At 60.4% G+C, this 11,029-nt stretch overlaps 1 protein-coding gene across 1 annotated transcript in view; it reads left to right on the forward strand.

Annotated features, from left to right (window-relative positions):
- BCR (BCR, RhoGEF and GTPase activating protein) overlaps positions 1-11,029 on the forward strand; it is a 74,065-nt gene that overhangs the window by 1,571 nt on the left and 61,465 nt on the right. The window lies entirely within an intron of this gene.

Genomic DNA, 11,029 nt, shown 5'->3' on the forward strand with positions numbered 1-11,029 from the left:
GCCTGGCCCATGGAGGGGTCAGAGGCAGCTGGGGGCCTGGCCCATGGCGTGGCCCAGGGAGGGGTCAGAGGCGGTTGGAGGCCTGGCCCATGGAGGGGTCAGAGGCAGTTGGAGGCCTGGCCCATGGAGGGGTCAGGGGCAGGTGGGGGCCTGGCCCATGGGGGAGTCAGAGGCAGCTGGGGGCCTGGCCTGGAGGGGTCAGAGGCAGCTGGGGGCCTGGCCTGGAGGCATCAGAGGCAGGTGGAGGTCTGGCCCATGGAGGGGTGAGAGGCAGCTGGGGGCACTGCCCATGTGTCACAAGAGGCAGGTGGGTGCTTGGTACAGGCAGTGAAAGTCCCAACTCTGGCCTAAGGCCAGTTCTACTTATGGTGTCCTAGCTTGGTTCTGTCCCTGCCCCTGGAGCAAGCTTTGCCAGGCTTCTAGAGCCTCTGGGAGCCAGCCCTATTATCTCTGGGCAGCAGAGAGCAGAATCTGCGTTGTAATCTCCCCTGGCTTTCGTAGGCCTTGAGCCAGAAGGAAGCCAGGCCTCTGCCCTCAGGAGGCCTCCAGCCTGGCACCTTCCCTGCCTCCTCTCCCTTGGGATGAGCAGAATTCTCCTGTGCCCCAGCACCTGTAGTCCCTCCCCTCATGCCCGACAAGCGGTGGGCTAGCCTCTTCTTGGAGATGCCCAGGCTGGGATCTGGCCTCCCCCAGGCCACCTGACCTCTTTAGTCACCCACCCTCTGCTGCCCCTTTCTGGTTCTGCCCCCTGGGATGGCCTAGCATAGACCCATTCCTCTCCTCTTCTGGCCTGACTCACCCAGCTGGGTTTGACCCAGGTGGACTCTGGGCTTGCCCTGGGGTGAGGGGGCCTGTGGGGAAAGAGAGGAGATGAGATGTCAGGTGACCTGACCAGGCAGTGTAGAGCAGGAATTGGGGCGGCTGGGCCCCCTCCCCACAGGCCAGGGCTCCTCTCTCCACCTGCTTGAATTGCTCTGAGTGTGTCTGCTTTCCCACCTGAGACTGGACCATTTCCCTGTTGGGCTCAGGCCTGTCAGGGCAGGAAGTGGTCTCCCGTCCTGCCGGGCCTGTATTTATGGAGCTGGCAGTCGGGGAGCTGGCCCATGCACAGCTCGGGGCGATGAGGGCAGGGCTCCCTGGAGGCTGGGAGCGGTGGGGCCTCGCGTGGCAGGGTGGCCAGATTGGGGGCAGGCTCTGGTCCCGGGCGGGGAAGCCAGGTACCCCACGAGAGGGTCTGAGTTCCCAGGGCTGTTGGTCTGTGCTCCGACTCTGGGTTTGGCCTGGCTCTTCCTTCTCCTTCATCTGGGGCCGCCTGGAGGCTGGCAGTGCCCGAGGGGTGGCGGGCACGGGCAGGCCTCCGGTGCAGGGCAGAACACGGACAGGAAACTCTGGGAGCTGTGGTGTGGGCTGAAGTTGTTAGTAATAAGGATTCTTGCTGTGATAAATGCCATTTACTTAAACTTGGGGGTTTGTAAAGCGCTTCACAAACATTCTCTCGTTGGATTCTCACAACAAGCTTGGGAGGGAGGGAGGTGCTGTTATTATCCCCATGGTACAGAGGAAGAAACTGAGGCAGACAGAAGCCGAGTGGTTTGCAGCTAGTTCACGCAGCTAGCGACTGAGGCTGGATTTCAGCTCGGGTCTTCTTGACTCCTGGGCCAGCGGTTTGTGTCCTGTGCTTCCCCCCGCGCCTCTCTGGCCTGGCCAGCAGGCACCCTGCCCTGGCACGATGTTTTAGGACTCTGTAAGGGAGGGAGGTGACCACAGAGGAAGGGTGACTACATGGCGGTGGGGAGAGGTCAGCCAGGAAATCTGTGGCTCTGTAGAGGCGGCTCACTGGCGCTTGTAGCCCAGGGTTTTGAGGGTCCAGCTCAGTGTCACTGTGTGTGCGGGCTCGCTGCTGGGGAGCCGGGCACCTGGCCTGCCTTTGGCGGTCACTCGTGGGCCTGCTGGAGTTTCTCAGAAAAGGAAAGATGAGGAAAACTGCCCCAGAGGCAAACATCCAAAGCAAGGGGTTGGAGAGGGCAGGGGGAGAGGGCGCTGCACCAGCCTGAGCAGGTCAGCTGTTTGGGAAGCGAGGAGGTAGCCAGCGCGGGAGGCGAGGCCCCTGGCTGCCCGTGGGAGGTGTGGCTGCCCATGGGAGGTGAGGCCCCCACATAGCCAGCGCCCTGCTGCCCACGACCCCTGCTCCCCATGGGAGGCGAGGCCCCTGGTGGCCTCTGCTGCCTGCAGGAGGCAAGGCCCCCACATAGCCAGCGCCCTGCTGCCTGCGACCCCTGCTACCCATGGGAGCTGTCCATGGGAGGTGAGGCATGCCCTGCTGCCTGCAGGAGGTGAGGGCCTGGTGACCCCTGCTGCCTGCGGGAGGGAGACCCCGCGTAGCCAGGGCCTGCTGCCCACAGGGCTCCACAGAGGGAGTCCTGTTGGACTTAGCCCTTCTAAACTTCCCTTCCAAGGGACCTTGGTCTGGGTCCTGAGGACAGTGGTGTAGACAGCCAGCAAAGTGCTTGTCCCATTGTGAATTCCTTACTGCCCAGCTTCTCTTCCCATGTGCCCCCAAGCCATGCCCTCCATGGGAGATGGCAGTCCCCAGTCTGAGGTCTGCCTGGGCCATCGGCCTTATCTTGACGAGTCAGTGGGTACGAGCCGGCCTCTGGCGGCAGGCTCGGCCTCCTCAGAGAGTCCAGAGGAAAGGGGCGGGGAGGGGGACTAGGTGAGCAAGGAGTGAGTCACCTTAGCCCCTGGCTCCCCGCCCCACCTCGTCATCCTCCATCATCCCATGGTGAGGATCTGCCAAGGAAGGTGGGTAGACGGCAGGCGGGAGGACGGCTGGCGGGCAGGTGGGTGGCTGCTGTCTGCTGCCTGCCTGCGTTGGAGCTCTGGGGGGCAGCTCCCCGGCTGTTCTTTACGTGGGGGCCTGGCCCAGCTCCCGTGTCCATATCCTTGCCTGGCAAGGACCGACCTCAGCAGTGCATTAGCTGCACGTTCACCCAGGGCGCGTCTCTGGCCTCACCTCTTGTCCCTGCCGCCTCTCTTCCTGCCCCCTTCCCATGTGCCCTGGGCTGGGTGGCCTCAGAGCCCTCTCTCAACCTTGCCCTCACTTGCCAGGGGCCAAGCCCTGTCCGCTGTGCTGAATACCTCCCTCGGGGCACACTGCCTTCTCCCCAGGGGTTTCTCCTTGTAAAGGCTGTGCCAGGGATTGCCACCACCGTCGTCCCTCACCCATTCTTCCCCTAGAGAGCGTCCCTCCCCTTCCCCCTTGCCCCCGTGGCTCCTTGCTGCCCTGAGGACAAGCCTGCTGTTGCCGGCTTGCTGGGCTCTGGGTCCAGCCTCATTTCCCAGGATTCCCCTTTCTGCCCCCAAAGCTTGTCAAGCTTCCCTTGTCTCTCACGTCTCGGCATTCTTGTGGCCCCTTCTCACGTTGGCCTCCAGGGCTCAGCCCATCAAGCCTTTTCTGATCCTGAGCACCCTGGGGGGGGTCGTCACCCCATTTCCTCCATATGCTGTCGGCCAGTGGGCACTCTCAGGTGGCTCTGCACCTAGCGTCGGGTCTTGGGACTTGAGGGGCTCTCGAAGGTGGCTCTTCTGTGGGTGAGGGCATATGTTGGCACCTATGGCTGGTTCCCCTGTGCCCCCCTGGCAGAGGAGGCTAGCACCTGGCTCCTGCCCCTGTGTGTGAAGGCGCAGCAGGCCCGTGTAATGGGGAGCCTGGGATGGATTTGTCTGGGAGGAGAAATGACCCAACCTTTGGTCCCAGGATTGGCCCTCTGGCAGGAGGTGGCCCGATGGGCCGGGTGGCACCCCGCCGCCCTCCCAGCAGGCAGGCCAGGGTGAGTACCAGCTTCAGCTGCTCTACCCTTCCCCAGGCACCCCTGCTGCCCCACTCCTCCCTGGCCTCATCCCCAGGCTCCCTTTTTTTTTACTCTTAACCCTGGGCTTGGCCCAGTGCATGTGTGGTGGGCTTCCTCCTTGGCAGGGACTCAAGCCCCGCACAGGCCGCTGTGTTTTGCCTGTCCTTGGGTACACATGCCAGTGACCTGTGCAGTAAAGGCTTCAGGTTGCTGGTCTGCATGGGCTTATCTGCTGCCCTCCCCCCCAGCCTGGTGACACCCCCCCATCTGCTGCCCCCCTCAGCCTGGTGACCCCCCATCTGCTGCCCCTCCCCCCCCAGCCTGGTGACCCCCCCCATCTGCTGCCTCTCCCCCAAACCAGAACACCCCCCCCCCATCTGCTGCCCCTCCTGTGAGCCCCGTGGTCCCCCCCAACCTGGTGATACTCCCCCTTCCTTGGAACTCTTGGGATGCTGTCCCCTGCCCCACCCCCTGCAACCTTTCCAAGATTAATTCCTGGTGACTTTTCTGGAGGTGGTGCAGCACGTGGAGGGTGGGGGAGGGGTGAGGCCAGCCAAGGCTGCCATCCTCTGTGTACTCAGTAGGAATTTGGAAGCAGGTGAAGGAAAAATGCACACTGGGAAATGGTGCTGGGCTCTCTCTGGTGCCTTCCAGCTGGAGATCTCAAAGCACTTTTCAAGCTGGTATCCCAGCCAGGGAGAGGGCAGGAGGTGCCACAAGGTGGGTGAGTCAGGGCCAGTGAGGGCCTGCTCGCCTCTCCCAGGCCAACAAGCATTTGTTAATTGCCTACTGTGTGCCAGGATGGAGGCTGGCGCTCGGGGGAAGCGAGGGGCTCTCCCTAGACCTTGGCTGTCATCTCCATCTTTTTTAAAGAAAAGCTTTGTGTCTGACAGTCTCCCCAAAGCTCCCCTTGGCAACCGAATGGGGGAGGAGGCCCTTTTCCTCCCCCATGTTCACAGCAGAGATGGCAGGTGAAGCCTGAAGTCTGATTTTCTGCAGGCGTTCTCCTGAGCCTTCCTGAGACACTGTCTTCCTAGGCCCTTCCCTCTCCCCTGCCCCAGAGCAGCTTGCCTGGGTTCTGGCCCAGGGATGGGGGGAGGGTTGTGAGACTGTGGGGGGGTAGCAAGAAGCCCTTGCGGGAGCATTAGGAGGCTGCTGGGGGGCCCCTCCTGGGAGGCTGGGGCTGTCTGGGTGACATCCCACGGGTGGAGGACCTTTGGGCTAAGGCTTGGCCGGCCCTGTCTGGGTGAGGATGGTCTGTGGTGGGCACCCACTGGCCAGGTTGGCGGGGGCCCATACCCACAGGTGGGCCAGCCCTGGCCCCCGCTTTGCCTTTGCTTCTCGGAAGTTGGTACCTCCCCAGGGGACAGAGGGGGAGAATCTTTGTTTTGGGTGGGGATAGATTGCTGGTCCTGTCCCCTCATTCACCTCCAAGGATCTCTTCTCAGCTTTTATCCTCCTCATCCTGCCTGCAGCCCCCAACACGGTCTATCACTCACCTGCTGTCACTCTCCACCCACGCCGGCTTCTGTGCCGGTGCTGGGTCTGGGGTTCCCCCCGGGTTCTGTGCTGGTGCTGGGTCTGGGGCTCCCCACCCCTCTCCTCCTCCTGCCTCTCCTCTCCCGCCCTCTCTGGTGGTGCCCTCATGGACTCCTCCTGTGGTCCTCAGCAGATCTTCCCGGTTTCCACCTGCAGGGCCCTGGGGCGTCTTCAGGGCTTGTCTCGCTCAGAAGTCCTCCCTCCCCCAGCCTCATCCCTTTCCTCTGCCTTTCCTCCTGGTGGCCCTGTCTTGGTGCCCTCTTCAGCCCTTTGCTCTCTGCCATCTTCTTTCCGGAGCTCGTTGCCCAAGGGCTGCCCATTCTGCCTCTTCAGCGTCTCTTACGCTGACTTGCCATGCCCACCCTAGTTCAGTCAGTCACTCAGTGAACAAACATTCGTTAAGCTTTGCCATGTCCCTGGTCCAGTGATAAGACGGAAGATCACGACGTAAGGGTCCAGCCTCACTGATTAACACACAGGCACTCAAAAGTAATGACCTTTGTGAGGGGAGAACACTTCTTGACCAGCTCCATTGGTTTTTAATAAGCATTTATATAGGACCTACTATGTGCTAAGGGCTTTACAAATATCTCTTTTGATCCTCACAGCCACCCTGCTGTAATCATCTCCATCTTACATTAGAGGAAACTGTGGCAGGTGAGGTGAAGTGACTTGTCCAAGGTCACACACTGGATTTGAACTTGGGTCTTCTGACTCTAGGCCCCAGGCTCTTTTCACTGTGGCACCCCCAGCTACCTATACGCTTCTCGGAATTAATTAGAGCCATTGTGAGACAGCCTAGGTCACAGCTTAGGGAATTTGTGTTAAAGGAAGGAGCTAGCTCAGGACCAGGGCCTGGAAGTAGACATGTGGTCGAGTCTAGCTTGCCTCTCCGGGAGCGGGAGGGAGCAATGGAGGAGGCTCATTGCTCTGGGGGCTTCTTGGAGAGGAGGAGGGGAGGCCCAGTGGAAGGTTGGCTCTTTCCTCCACTTCCCCTCCTGGTGCCTGTTGTCCATGGACACTCTCACATGATTAACCGTCTTGCTACCCACCAAGGGGCCAGGGGTTAATACGCCTGAGTAAGATTAGGCAGAGAGCCCCCTCTGCTGGGGTGTTAGGAGTGTTCCTGATTGTTCCTCAGAGGGATTGTGACCTAAGGGAGAGCTCCCTGAAGGTGCCCCCCCCCCCCGCCTCCCTGCCCGTGAAAGGAGCAGTTGTAGTGGGAGGTGGGTGTTCCGCATTTGGGAAGCTTGTCTAGGGCGCCTCCATGCTCTGGGAGTTTCAATGCTGTGCTCATTTTTGATTTGCTTGTGTTGCTGGGCTTCTTTGTGAGAAGGTTTCCTGCCTTTCTGGTCCAGCATTAGAGTTGAAGCATTATCTATTTGAAAGCCCGTGGCGCTGAACTGTGTGATCTGGGATTGCCTCCTGTTGGCTGTTGCCCGAACTTTCTGCTGATGCCTCAGGGGAAGCAGCTGCGCTCTCCTTCATCTGCATTCTTGGAATTGGCAGATTGTTCTCCAGTGAGTCGGGCATGGCTCGTAAGCAGTGGCACATAGTCAGCACTGTATAAATGTTACTTAGTATTCACTGTTATTATTATTTTGAAGCAGAATTCTCAAGGGACCCCCTGTGATAAATGAGGAGGATGAACTTAGCCCAGTGCCTGACACACAGTAGGTGCTTCATAGATGTTTGTGGACCTATGAAGGTCTGAGGAAGCGGATTGGGGGACTGTAGAAAATCTATGTAGGTGTGAAGTTAGGCATGTCCCCTGAGGAGGCATTCCGGGAATTACCAGCATCATGTGACCACTTGGGAATACCCCCCCAAAGACAAGGAAGTCCGGGCATGTGCCCTTCTTGGACACAGGTTCACAGCCCTCCTTTGGAGGAGGAGTGGCACGAGGGATGTGAATGCCTGGCTTGGGCTTCCCCTCCTCCAAATGTTACCAAAGGGCCTTTCCTGGCAGAAACGTGCTTGAGGAGGATGGAGTCTGCATACTGTCCATGGACAGCGAGGACTCTCTGTGCAAATAGCTCGTGGCCGTGGCTGCTGATGGTGGCCAAGGCCCCTGGAAATGGCTTGCCAACTGCACACATTGTCCCTGATGGCAAAGATGAGCCTCTCAAGGACCGTCTTTAGGGGAGAGGCTTGGTCTGTCGAGCATGGCTAGACCCAGCACGCGAGGGCTGGCGTACGGGCAAGGACAGCCACCGAGGCTCTGCCTTTGAGCGCTTGTGGGCTTAAGGAAATGGCCCCTGGACTCACCTCCTTAGAGTGCACCCACAAACTCAGATTGTTCTGCGGCCCTGGCCAAAGGGCGACTGAGGCACTGACAGAGTTTGGGGAAAAGGCAATGAGAGAAAAGGAGAGACATACGTGTTCGTCGGCACTAGGTGCACGGGATGCGTTCTGTTGGTGCTTGTCGGTGCCCGGTATACAGGAGGCACTCCGTCGGTTCTCGTTGGTGCCAAGTATACAGGAGGCACTCCATCAGTGCTCGTCAGTGCCAGGTACACGGGATATGCTCTGTTGGTGCTTGTCAGTGCCAAGTATACAGGAGGCTATCCATTGATGCTCGTTGGCACCAGGTATACAGGAGGTTCTCCATCAGTGCTCGTCGGTGCCAGGTATACAGGAGGCTCTCCATCGGTGCTTATCGGTGCCAGGTATACAGGAGGCTCTCCATCGGTGCTCGTCGGTGCTAGGTATGCAGGAGGCTCTCCATCGGTGCTCGTCGGTGCTAGGTATGCAGGAGGCTCTCCATTGGTGCTTGTCGGTGTCAGGTATACAGGAGGCTCTCCGTCGGTACTTGTCGGTGTCAAGTATGTAGGAGGCTCTCCATTGGTGCTCGTCAATGCCAGGTATGCAGGAGGCTTTCCATCGGTGCTCGTCCAGGTGCAGGGGGTGGGGATGGGGTAGGGCGCTCTGTCAGTGCTCATTGGCACCAGGTATACAGGAGGCACTCCATCAGTGCTCGTTGGTGCCAGGTACACAGGATATGCTCTGTTGGTGCTCGTCAGTGCTAAGTATACAGGAGGCTCTCCATTGGTACTTGTCTGTGCCAGGTATACAGGAGGCTTTCCATTGGTGCTCGTTGGTGCCTGGTATACAGGAGGCTCTCTATCGGTGCTTGTCAGTGTAAAGTATACAGGAGGCTCTCCATTGGTGCTCGTCAATGCCAGGTATGCAGGAGGCTTTCCATCGGTGCTCGTCCAGGTGCAGGGAGTGGGGGTGGGGTAGGGCGCTCTGTCAGTGCTCGTTGGTGCCAGGTACCCGGGATATGCTGTGTTGGTGCTTGTCAGTGCCAAGTATACAGGAGGCTCTCCATCGGTGCTCGTCGGCACCAGGTACACCAGAGGTGCTTCATAAGTGCCTGTCGGTCCATTATCTAACCTTGGAGGGCCTAGAGCTGGCCAACCCAGGTGACTGGATCTAAGCTCCACCTCTTCTGGAGACCCAGAGCTGAGACTGGACCCTGGGGGCTCCGTGTTTCCAAATCCCTCAGGCCTTTGTGGCAGCAAAGCCCAGGGCATCAGGGGGCATCTTTGGAGGCAACTAAGCGGGCCTCTGGCTCAGACTGTGGCTTTCTGCCCTCACACATTTGTCCTCTGAGGCCAGGGCAGGCATTGGGCAAGGTGAACACAGGCAGTCACTGGGCAGATGTTTCCTAGGCTGTCTGCCCAGCCCTGCCCAGCCCCACCATTGGGCATCCCCTGGGGTTTGGGGAAAGATTGGTAAGAACAGATGAGTCTTTGCTGGGGCTTTCTGCAGGCCCGTAGGGCCAGGGAGTGGAAGGTGCCCAGAACACAGCCTGACCACAGAGGGCTTGGCCACCGCCTGTGCCAGTCCAGGCCCCAGTCGTGAGCAGGGGAAACCGGGGACAGTGTCTTCAGGCCAGCTGCTGAGTGCTGGCCGCTGGCCGCTGGCTGCTGGTCACTGGCTGTGGCCGCTGGCTGCCAGCCACTCATCTCTGGCCACTGGTCACTGGCACCAGCAGCATCACTAGGGCAGATGCTGCTGGGGGAGGCTCCCTGGGAGGTCACTGGAGTTGGGAAGGTGGCTTTGGGGTGCAGCCCCTCCTTTGCCATCTGGAGCCTCCCCAGAGGAGCCAGGGAGCGGGGACCCCGCGGCCTCATGCTGACCTTCCTCCCTTTTGCCTTCCCCACACATGGAACAGTCACCTTCAGTCAGAAGAAGGTCTCCCACCAGAAGTGGTTGAAGGGAAAACAATCTTGCTGTGTTGGTGGACCTCAGACTCGGCCTGAACTGGTAAGGTCCTGTGGCTCTGGTGTGGGCCCTCAGCAGCCAGCTGTACTGTCTGGGATGGGGGAGAAAGAGGCCTGCACCTGGAGCTGACCTGGGGCCTGTCCGCTGGACACGGGTTTGATGGCCAGGATGGGTCAGGGTCTGAAGGCGCACTCAGAGTCTAAAGTTCTTGGTAAGAGGCAGCAAGCATTTACTAGGTGCTCCTGATGTGCCAGAAGAAAGCAGGTCCTGTCTTCAGGGGCCTGGGCAGGGAATGGGGCTGGGGAGGGCTGGTGCTACCGTCACTGATGGCCGCTCTGGGCTCCTTCCTCCAAGAGCTGGCCTCCCGTAGGGGGAACAACACGGGCAGAGCCTTGGGCCACTGGGCTTGGCTCTGCTGGTGCGCCTGGTCTGGGGTCTGAGCTGGGATCGACCCCGCCCTCGACCTAGACACATCAAGGAATGGATCCCGTTCTTTTCTGAGTGGGTGGTCGTCTGGCCAGAGCACGGGGCCTGGACAGCTCCGTCTTCCTCCTGTGCTGTGGTGGGGAGCACTGAGCCCCAGTGGGTAGCGCAGTCCTTCTGAGCTCAGGGCCTGCTGACCACAGCCTGATCGTGGTCCTCATTCGTCCCCACAGGCCTTCCCCGTTCTCTTGTTCCTACAACCTCACCTGCTCACACAGGGGGAAGCGGGAGTCCTTGCTGGCGGGGGCCTCGGCAGGGCCACAGGGAGGCAGGTGTTAGACCGCCACCTCTGGCACCTCCCCGCGCCCCTGCTGGGGCCAAGGGGGCAGTGCCTGGGGAGGACACCCAGAAGCCCCCAGCTCCGCTGTCCGTGGCTCTGCCCTCAGGAGAGCCAGGAGCTGGAGGCTCGCCGTTGTGTTCGTATGGAGGAGCGGGCAGGGGCCTGGGGAAGTCAGTCCTCCTGGTGGCAGAAGGTCCAGCTGCCCGGGGCAGGCCCGATGCCTGCGCTCTCTCTGGGATCCCTGCCACCCAAGGCACAAGGGACTAGGCCTCAGGAAGACCATCCAGGTGGGGCAGGGGCCTGATGGGGCAGGGAATGGGCCTGGGCAGGGGCAGGGGCTGGGCAGCATTCTGTACCAGGCTGAGCAGTCTTTGCTGAAAGTCACGTGGCCATGAGGAATGTCTCAGGGCCCTGAGAGGCGCCAGGGCTGGCCATGCCAGGCCACAGAGAGTTGGGTGTCTGTGTGGGGGTTTGCAGGTGTCCATTGCCAGGAGACCGATCCCACTACCGGGTCACTGCTCCTGCCTCCTCCGACCTCCCCCTTCACTGATGCCAGGGACTGATTCCCCCCGCTCCTGTCGCCTCAGCCTCTGAACCTAACTGCCCCCTCCCACCTTCCTTCCTCCTCCTTTTTCCCCTCTCCTGC

Source organism: Vombatus ursinus, unplaced genomic scaffold, assembly GCF_900497805.2.
Source record: "Vombatus ursinus unplaced genomic scaffold, bare-nosed wombat genome assembly UNPS02015012.1, whole genome shotgun sequence".
NCBI classification, from domain to species: Eukaryota; Metazoa; Chordata; class Mammalia; order Diprotodontia; family Vombatidae; genus Vombatus; species Vombatus ursinus.